We start from the raw sequence: 11,531 nt of genomic DNA, 5'->3' as shown, positions 1-11,531 counted from the left end.
GCATCATCTTTGCTCCAGGCTCCTAATACAGTCTTGTTCATGCAGTCCTTAATAAAGAAGCACACCACTTTGTATGCATATGCAGCGCACTGACAGGCGCTCTTTCCCTCCTCAAGGATAAACGGGAACCAAACACTCAACACGATTAGTCTTGTAACATAAGTATAACTTATAGCTGAAGTGTATGTGGAATAAAAGAGAGTAAGAAGGGTTTATAGTCGTGTAAAGCTTTGTTTTGCAACTGTGTTATAAGCCACAATCACCACATCTGTGTGAATAATTCATCCGTAAAAAGCTTGTTTCCAGCCATCCCACTCAAATCGCCTCAGTATGGAAGTAAAATGAATTTACTTGCACGGTTCCAAAAAGAACTGTCTAATGATGGACTTTTAATATTATGGGTGCCTATTGTCACCACGCTACTCACTGTCAAATCTACAATAGAGGCTGGATTTAATTAAAACACTACTTGTGCATTTCATCTCAATTGCTATGGCAACATCCTAACTTCCCTTGCCAGGCTGCAGGTTTGTACTACATCACATGTCTTGCTTCCTTCTCAGTTTTACACAAACTGCAGCCACGAAGATCACAGAGGACCCAGTTTAAGTTAGAAACCAGCACATTTTTCGGGTAATGATATTATGTTGTTGACAGAAAAGGAGCCAAGAATTTCACCCTTGTTATTTTGTCCATGTTGAAGAAGAATGTTGAATTTCAGACACTCTTATTTTTTTTTTGTAAATGTCCTTGTTAGGATACAGAGACAGAAACACAGAGGCAGATTAAATGGAGCTGTAGACAGAGGGAGAGAGATGGGTGGGTATGTCTGTGTGTGTGCGTGTATGTGGGAGGTTTTCCCCAAATTAGTAGAGTGAACCCATAGGTCACTGGTTTGTCATGGTAAAAATAAGCCGTTGGAATTGAGTTCAGGAGCTTTCCCACCATCGCTCCGAGGTGGCAAAGGCTCAGCCACTGCTGCATTCTTGTGTGTCTTACCATTAAGACCCAGTGAATACCTTTGTGACAATGGTCATGTGGTCAATGAGGAGGCAGCAGTGGAAGCAGCTCGGACTTGGGCAAAGGGTGAGCACTTTGGAAAGGACTCATTAAGTCACAGCTGTTGTGTTCGGAACAATGAGGCTAGGACTCCTCTCAAACTTCTCCAGCACCCAAACATTAAAACCTCAGCAGAAGATGTGCTGTAGAGCGGGGGAGCACTACAATGGGCGGAGGTCTGACAGCAAGCAATTGTATCTTAACTTTGTCTCTAAGGACTTGGTAAATATTTATGGGTGTTTGTGTCCAAGTTTGAGAGGCAATAGAAACAGGAAGGTCTTATTTGAATAGGCTTCCACTTGTCCAATAGATGAAAATGTTCTCTTTCTTTCTTTCTTTCTGCACAAAGTACACAGCATACTATATTTTTACTTGTTTGTCTTATTTCTCATCTGCATATCTCAAGTGATTCAAAGCTAACCTTGCCTTGAATTCACAATCCCACTCATTCCCAAGCCTCATGTCGACACAGTAAGAGGAAGCCAGAAAACCAAAGCTGGTGACCTCGCCATGGTTTGGGGGTCTCAAAATTATAACACCCTTCCTCTTTTCACAAAGAAGTCCCCTGCTGCTGCAGCCTTGGTACTGCAATGCCAACACCATTGCACTAGATTGGATTAGAGAGACAACTAGCTGTGAGATGGAGCCCAGGCTCACCACCAGTCCCATTTCTCATGTAAATGCCACAACAGTTCATGGTGTCCAACATAATAGGATGGATACAACACAGTAAAAGGTTCCTTTGTCTGCAAAATTACAAACGGTGACATCAGTTGGTGAGGATCTTTTTCTTTTTTGTTCACTTCTGTAAAACTCTCAGAGCGTCTGGGAAATAACCACAAGAGTGAGTCCCTGACTCATGTCATAGTGTGTTACTCTGTTAGAGGTTTTCTTGTGGTACTCAACTCTGAATTTGTTCTCTGCTTCCCTTTTCCTTTCCGTCCTGGAGTCGGCGGTGTTTGCTTTGGAGCTGACACTAGACGTTTTAGGATTCCGGAAACCGGCCCACCGGCAGGCATGAAATCTTAACCTGTAACAACAAAGTCACTATGATTCAACATTTATACAACTAGCAACAATGAAAACCTCACTCATAAATGCTAAAAACATGTTGGTGTGTTAGAGTGAAAATTTGTCTTTAATCCTCTTCAGGAAAATGTTCTGTAGCAGTATTTCTCCAATGCATGGCTTTAAAAACAGCGTGGAGAGAGGGAAACGTTGCGAAAAAAGGCTACATAAACAGAGAGAATGGGTGCAGGAAGCGCCAAAGAGGCTCAAGTGCAGGTCATCAAATCGAAGAATTCACACCTTGTCACTTCGGAAACCATAAGTCAAGAAACCTAGTCTCCAGCTGACAGAGGAGCTAACTCCCACTTAAATATTTATTTGTGTTTAGGCGTCTGCAGATACCTCCTGTTTCTTTTTCCAGATGAGGTTTGTGTGAGATCACGGCTGCACATCTTCACATGACCTCTCGTCACTCAAGACCTTTCTCGTATTTTCATAATAAGGTCCACCTGGATCCCATCACCACAAGTCACCAAATGTAATTAAAGCTAGTGGTTTCACAAGTAATTATCACAACAAAGTCTGGGCCTTGTGCGCCCTGACTACTTTGTTGGAAAAAGAAAGCAATGTTTGTGTTTATCTTTGCGAATTAGCTGGAACCTACTTTAAAATTAACTTGGATCTCTGAGGGTTTTTTTTTTTTTTTTTTAATCATCACAAATCCTCTCTAACACATGCGTTCATGCTTGGTCACATGCCTGTGCTGCAGCCTTTCTAAATCCTCACAAACTTGTAGTTTGTTTAAAGTGAGGAGCAATATGATAAGACATCTCCTGAGAGGCAGGAGTCAGCTGCTTGGTCCCGTTCCAGTTAAGTGCAGTGGTGTGTATTGGTTAAGCTGGTATTGGACCATCTCAAATTTGCCCCTCGGTGTCAGATAAGCATATGCCTTGCCCCCCTCCCCGTCAACGTACACACTCACACAGACTGCTAACCACTCTCTAAACAGCACCCCCACACAGCTGTCTCCCTCCTCTGGGAGACTGTGAAGGCCAACTGTGCAGCCACTGAAATGAGCTGCTAATCCGTGTACAGGCTCCCAAGCATATTACAATGCACAGAGCCATCGGTCCATCAGCCACTGTGCGAGTGTGTGTGCTATCACTCTATGTGCATGCATGTGTACGTTTAGGCATGTGTCAATCTCTTTGAGTGCCAGCTGCATAAAGAAGTGTGTGTACATGAGAGGGTGAAAATGATTGTTGTTCCCGTCCTGTGTGACCTCAGTAATAGCTATATATCCCCTTGCAGCGTTTTCTAAGAGCACAACCAATTGCCATTGCAGGAAAAAAGATTCCACTTCTCCCCAACAAGTGTCTCAGCCTCCTCCTCTCTCATTTCATTGGAGGGAAGTCATTACTGGTCCTTATGAAAGTGAAATGAATGAGAGCGTAAGGGGATGGATGGGAGGTCATGGCCGCAGGGCCTCTGGGGAGTGAGGACGCATAAACTCATCACCTGGTACTGATGGAGGACCTCAACCGCCATCTCTATACCTCTGTCCTCACCACCTCCACCAGTTTTTGCCCTTACCACACAGGCGAGTACAAAGGTATAAGGCAGGAGCAATTTTCTACTAAAGTGATGTTCACAAACAGCAATAAATAAGACATTTGAAGGCAACTCAGTGTGATTACCGGAAATCAACATGATAAAGAAATGGGGGGCATTGCCGGAATGCAGGAGGCCAGATCAGCATGTCCCCCCTCTGATATCACTCCTGATTGGTGTAATTGCAAAGGTGAGCCTTTGTTTGAATCGGTTAATACTGTTATCATGGAGCTGTTATGAAATCATGCATTTTTAACAAGGAGAGCTGATTTTAGTCCCCAAATACAAATTGAAATATTCAGCAGTGTGACTGCGTCAGCCTTAAAAAATAGCATCAAATAGATGTTTTGGGCAAAGAGTGTTAGAGGCTTCTGCTTTAATCCCACCGGCAAACCTGTTCTCCATCAAGAGAGGCCTCCATCAAAAGAGAGTGTCCTGTAAATACAAAATGTGAGTGTCCTGAAAAAGGTCACATGTGCAATCACAAAAAAAAAAAAGACTTTTAAAGTTTTCTTTAGCAAGGCACAGAATATTTACTGGTGTCTTCACTGTAGGCGTCTCTGTAAGTGTCAGTGTACACGTAAATTGACTCAGGCACTGGAGTTTGATTGAACAGGGGCTCTTTGGTTATGATTTTAATCCTAACATTCAACACTAAGCCTGCCAAAGCTCTGGTTTAAACATTTCAAAATGGATTCAGGAAGAAATTTAAGATATAATAAAAACTTTAATTTGACTAGATATTAAGGATGTAAAAAAAAAGATTGATGTATGATTGGACAGTTGACTATACTCTGACAATTAAAATTCAGACTACATGTAGACTATGATTGACCATGTTAGAGTAAAACATAAAAGACAACAAACTTGACTGTTGTTACATCGTCTTAGGAGGAGAGACTGTCAAAAAAGCCTGCAAGGACTTTCACCGCTTTGAATTCCACAGATACCTTGACTGTCTACAGGCATAACAAGGGCAATTTTTCACAGCTACCTGTCCGTGACACATTGTCCACTTATCCATCAGTGGGCCTCAAAACAAAAGCATTTGCTGTGAGTTTTCATCTTGTGCCTGTGACGTCTGGCCAGTCATATCTCACACAACTCTTCAGTCTGCAAGAGAGGGAAGGATGTGAACATTACACTAAAGAAAACTCTTCCATTTTCATCAGAGGCGCAATTCGTTATGGAAACAAAAAGTCAACATTCTGAACAATCTCTTTTCAGACCAAATGTAAGAAAACCTAGTTGTGGATTGATGCACGTCTGCCAGATTTGGGTGAGACAATTGTGTACATAATCAGCAATTACCCTAATGGCAGTGCTGACATACACGGTGGTGTAGGGTTTGAGCGTGTGTGTCAGGGGGCTGGTGTGGGGAGAAGGGCCAGGGAGGATTGGGGTCTGCTGAAAGGCCTGCCGGAGTCTCTGAGTGATGGCTTGTCAGCGAAGCACTCCTGTTTCAGACAGAGTCATGGCTCAGGTGGCTCCAGCGGGCCCTTCTACCTCCACATGGTGTTTCTCAGGTCACGCCCGTCCGGAGCGCTGGCGCTTTTCCACACTCCCCTCCATCTGCAGCACATGGCTACTTCCCTTTCCCCCTTCTTTACTAGCCTTTTTAATCTGTTCATTTTTCCACCTAAACTCCTGGATTGCAATTCCTTGCAACATGCTTGAATAAATCTCAAATATGAATGCCCATTGCTTTCATTTAGCTTGTTGGTCACACTTAAAAATACCTTCTACCACTACAGCTTCAACTACACTGTATGATAGTTTTATTTGGAATGCACACAGGTAGAAAATACTGAATCTGCTTTTCAGACATGTGATTTGAAATGTTCAGCGGTAGAGGAAGTATTTAGAAGTTAAAGTAAGAATACATCAGTCATGCATTCAAAATCTTACTTAAGTACATAATTATTCAGCACAATATACAAAAGTGGTTGCCGAAAAAAAGGTCACATGTGACTGATCTGCTATTATATATGACATTATTAGATTTTGTCTGACATGATTGTGCCAGAACTGGTTGAGCTGGTCAAGGTGAAGCTATACTAAATATATATATATATATATATATATATAGATAGGCTTGGTTCAATGGTTCCCAAGCTAGGTGTTTGTCACAAGATAACATTGGTTGGTCGTGAAATGATTAATTTGGTTGAGAAGTCACATTTGTATCTATTTTTTGGTCTTTTCTCTAATATTTATGCTTTTATCTGCAACCGTGAGCTCTATAGCTTGCTCTGTCGGTTGGACGGCCCAGAAAAATTTCCCCACCCTTTGGCAGCCACAGATTTCGCCCTAAGAGACTACAATTTGGCATGGAGGACAAGTGTTTACGAGGGTATGTATGTGTGAATGCATGAACACATGGATGCATGTGCATATGTTGTCGCAGCTATTGAGAATTCAAGCTTGTTTTTATTAAATATTGGATAAATTTACCTTTTTGGGTCTCAAATAGTCCTTTAAATATACCTATTGGGGGAACTGCTAACCACTCACAGACCACTGCTTCTCAAACTTACACCGCGTACCACCTCAGAAAACATTAGGCTCTCCAAGTACCACAACCAAGAACCAACACTCTCAACTATGGACAGTTCAAGCAAGCAGCAGGTTTATTCCTAATAAGAAGATTTATTGTTTACTGTTGTCAGCCACAGCCACTGTACACTGTACAAAGGGGAAGCACTGACACTTCCACACAACTCTCATACAAGGTGTAATGACTGTGTAAGTGTATGCTACGTGCATGAACATGACTACATAGCAGGCTGATACTGAAGCAAATAAAGTATTTTTATTCAAAATGTTGTAGTATTTTGATAGTATTATATGTTTTTAAACTACTAGAGGCAGCTCGCATTCCGTAAGTAGGTATGAGTACCATAGTTAGAGAACCAGTGTCACAGACATCTGAAACGACAAAGAGCTTGACACAAGGTCGGGAACCACGGATTTCATCTATAACAGTGTATTTTATAAGCTTATCACTTTTTTTAATGTAAAATCTTAAACTGAAAAGCAAGTAGTAAGTATAGCTAAATAAAACTGTACTTAAATACAGTACTTCAATTAATATTCTTAACTACTTTCCAGCCCTAACCCTACATATAAAAACATTTAATCATGATTTAGTTACTGCAAGGGGATACCAGAGGGGAAAAACTAAAATACATTGTCAGTAAACATGTTGCTCATAGGTTTAGTATAAGTACAGTACAGTTAGCAACTTGTCAGTATATTTTATTTAACAACATTTCCACCTTATGATGATAGATGTAATCCAGGCGGCTTTTTGTTTCTGTAAAAACATGTTTGCTGTTGTAAATTAAGCACATGTTCAAATATAGTGCTCTACATTTATATTGTGTTGGTTATGTCATGTTTTAGCTAAACATTTTATATATTAATTTGAAAATATACTAATTCATTGCAAGAGTAGTCATGAGGTTGACTTAACACAAGCAGAATTAAATCTGTATTTAATGTTCTGAAAGAAACAGAACGAAGTCTGAAGAAAAAAGAATCCTCATCTGTGGCTAATATTAGCCATGTGCTGCTTGCTAATCAAACACCCCCACTTTGACATATCATTTCAGCAATCAAAGAGTTAAGCACATACATATAAAGCACAAAGTATGAGAGATCTATTGACCATTATATGCACTTGACAGCTTAAGCATAACTATTATCATACAGGCGCGTGTGCAGCAGTCGTTCCAATTAGTACATGTAAATGAAAGGGCCTAATAACCACCGATGAATTATTCAGATGTAACACTGGTGTCACATTGATTTGTTCATACCAAGAGTTGTGATAAAAACAGTCTCTTCATTATAAATGACCACTGAATTGCTCATTTGTGCCATGCCTGAAGAGTGATGTGGGTTTCAGCATAGTAAGTACTCATCAAACTATATTCGGCAGGCCATGGCCTTCAAATTATGTTCAACAGGGCAGAGGTTGAAGTTTATTTACTGACTCACAAGAGAAGTATTTAAATATATAAAAAAAAAAATTCCAGGTAGCTAAGATGTGTTTTGTTTAACATACAAGCAGCCTTTTGAGCTGTGTGTACTCATGAGCCTGTCCTACTGTGCATGTATTCATGTCATCTTTGGAAAAGTAAGGATATGGTTGAGTTTGTTTACCTTCCTTTATGCTGATTGCATTTTCATATTGAATTTAGCCTGCTGAGTTGGAGCCCATTCAAAAGTGCAGTGTGCTGTGCTGCAACTAGAAAGAGGGGGATACTGAACCAAGCTAATGTGCATTTCTATTGGCAAACCAACGCACCGTAGAAGTCTTTGACTTGATAACATCATTCTTCTTTCAGTGTTATACAAAAGAAGTCTGCATGCTCCAGGGTACCCAATCTGAGAAGATAATTCTGTAGAGACTCTTACAGCCAGGCAGAAGCTGACTGAGAAAAACAGGATGAGTTGTTTAATACAGAATGATGTCATTACTAAATTTCCCCTGTCACTTAAAAAAAAGACAAATTCAGTTGCTGATACTGCTGTCTCACTACGAGTATGTGCGTGTGTGTGGGAAGGAGTACTGTCAAGTTCTGACTGTGACTGAATTTAAATAGCAGATTGTTACTGACCTAATTACGGTACTTCTGCATTAGTGCGTAATGTGCCTGAACCAGCTGAATGTGTACTGACTGATGAGACTGCTGTAATGCCATTTGATTTGAAAAACACACAAGGCTAGTGACATTGGCTGGAGCAGCATTAGCTGTGTTAACCGGTGACTCCTGACAGCTCACAACAGGGGAGGCGTGTCATAGTGGTTCATAGCTCTGTGTATGTCAGATAAAAAGGAAAGTGCTTACTGGATCATGTAGCATATTGCACGCTATGAGGCCGCAACAACAGCACCTGTATCACCAAAGAGACAGGGCAGGATGCTTGACTGGGCAACTTTCAAACCTGGAGAAAAGTGAAAGAGAGGGAAAAAAGAGGGAAACAAAGTGAGGAACAGATAGAAATAAACAGAAATAAAAGAGAAAAAAAAGGAGAGACAGACCAGAGGTGAGGAGTGAAGATAGAGGGAAGACAATTAGAAAAAGAGTGAGAAGAGCAAGCCAAGGCAAAACCTTCCAGCATGAAAGACCCTAACCACTATATCTCCTCCCTGATAAGGCTCCAGAAGCTTATCAGCCAATGGGTAATTTCAATTAAAAGGGGTTTTGCAAGACAAGTGGTTAAATACCTCAGAGGGAACCTGTCACCACAGGAGAGGTGGCAGGCTGCCTCCACAAGACAGGAGGGAGAGAGAGGAGGAAGAAGAACAGAGTGCTGCATGAATGGCTGGACTTGGCCCCGGTAGTGGCACGTGATGAGCGTTATTGCATTAGCTCCTCGCCAATCACATAATGAACTCTCTGTCAGACGAGACAAAAGTCCGGCCACACCCCTGCAGCACGGCAAAAAGCTAGAAGAATGCGATCGGTAGGATTAACAATGAAGGAGCCCTGAAGGGAGGCAGCGAGAGGCCTTTTGCCAGAGAGAGATAGGAAGATTCAGGGGCTTAGCGTTGTCAAATGTTTTATTCAGCCATGACCGTGAGTGCTGCCAAACAGATTAGCCTGTTTACCACAGGTTCTCATTTAAGAGATAAATCTTTAAATGTTGGATTTGGCAGGGGGCGGTGTAGAGGGGCAGCATCTATGTCACACTAAATAGGAGGGGGGTAGGGGGGCATCTAATACAGCTGAGTAACAAAGGAACTGAGAGGCAGAAATAAAACTTCTCATTAAGCTCTGAGTTGTCTGAATTAATGACAGCTGTAAGCAGACTATGATCAATATACCTCAGTATATCTCTCTCCCAGGGTGAGATGAGGATCGAGCTATCTTCACGGCAAGCAGGTTGAACGGCTGCTGTAGACGGTGCGAGGGGGGCTGGGGTGGTGGGGTGGGGGTTGAAGATTTGACTGTGTGCTTTGTTGTAGCTCGGTGGAATTCTTGCCTCTCTCCTTTCCTTCCCTCTCCTCTCCTTTTGTTCTTGTCTATTACAGCGGGGGTGATGAGGCTCCCTTGGGCATGTTCAGCTATAGAAGCCCAATCTCAGTGGATTCATCTTCAAGATACATCAACAGGGCGGTGGTAATTTTTAACGACGAATGAAGGGAAAAAAAACGTGAAGCATGAAAACAACAAAGATAGCGGGAAAAACCAAGAAAGAGAAGTTAAAATAAACCAACGGGACAATACATTCTCGATATTGTATGCAGAATTATGGTTCTCCTAACTACCTTTCTTCTTAAAATGTCTCTCCTTTTTTCATCTAACATTGCGTGTTCCCATCACATTTGCTTTCCTCCCTACTGTTTCTGTGCTGAACGCACCCACAGTTTGGCTGTGAAAGCCTCCGTTCTCCGTCAACTTGTTAGAAAAGGACCATGCCAAGCATTCCACACCGTTTCCAATTAATGATGCTGCTCTTGGCAGCAAAATAGTAAATGACTACCAAGAGGGTTGTTTTATTTCCCAAGATGAAGTATACACAACTTCCGTTTCTCACTCAAGAATTGATAACTAGTAGATCCTATATGACCCACTTTCTTACTAATGAGAGGTCAACTCACACTGGGTATAAATGTCAGGAGAAAATGCTGTCATTTCTGTTGGGCAATTCTTTAGTGCTTTATAGACCTTAAGGGACAGAGCAGGTATTCCTGGCAAGTGGCAGGTGTATGAGTTAGGGACCAAAAAGGACAAACTACTGTAGGGCAACTTTTAATGGAACCAATGGGACTTGTGTGTGTTTGTGTGCACGTGTGAATGCTTTGTCCCTGCTTGTGCGCACATACACACTACAATATAATAGAGACGGCAACTGGTTGATGATAACGACGTGATGGGCTATGATTGACAGATGGATTGTAATGTTGATGAGCTGTGGGTCCAAACTGGCCATTACATTTCAGAATATTTAAGTCACAACTGTCATTTCTCCATTGACACATGAGAATTGGAGCACAATCTATCTATGCGCAAAAAACAACAGCATTCTCTGGAAATCCTATTGGCCACCTGGCTATCTTGCTCAAATCAATAACATCTCAAGCTATCACAGCTGTAGCCTGAGCGACTGTCCAAAAAGGCAACCATATGTCCAGTACAACAAAGAAATAACTTGCTTGAATCTCCACCAAACACGGATAATATTTAATGATGATCTTGTGCAGCACAATATTTTCTTTCCAGAGGGGCTACAGTTGTCAAACTGGCTCTCAGAGAGCTCCAAATTTGAGGTAGTGAAGTTAAAGAGTTTCAAGTAGGCTCAAATGTGCAAATCTCAGAATTAACATAGGTCTTGACATGGAATAGCGGGAAGTTGTCATAGAGGATCATGAATATTCAAGTATGTGACCTAGTTTGATACGCTAGAGCAGGACAGTGGGGTGCAGGGTAAAAATCCATCTGAACTCAAATGCACTACAGCAATGTGGTAATATGAATCAATGTGGGAGGGATTTAATTTTAATTGCTAAATCAACTGTTGAGCTACCTTCTGCTTTAAAAAAAGGGGTTCACCATCTCCTCAAATTTTTATAATTTGACAATCTTGAGCAGTGAAGTAACAAACTGAAAATAAGCCATTTTGATTTCACAAGTAGGGCACAAAACGCTGTGCCTCTCAACCCGGTCCACCACGAGAGATAAGTCCCTCCAAGACAAAGTGTGAACACCCTTCCTCTGAATCATGAAGCAACATACTGAAGTACACAAATGAAAAGTGTTTCATTCTTCCCAGACCATAAGTTAATAAAAAATCCACTCTGTTGGCACCAGACTGTCTGACACAAACTCAAATTGATTCAT

The sequence above is a fragment of the Dicentrarchus labrax genome, unplaced genomic scaffold (assembly GCF_905237075.1).
Source record: "Dicentrarchus labrax unplaced genomic scaffold, dlabrax2021, whole genome shotgun sequence".
Taxonomy (NCBI): Eukaryota; Metazoa; Chordata; class Actinopteri; family Moronidae; genus Dicentrarchus; species Dicentrarchus labrax.
Note: the sequence above shows the minus strand (reverse complement) of the source record.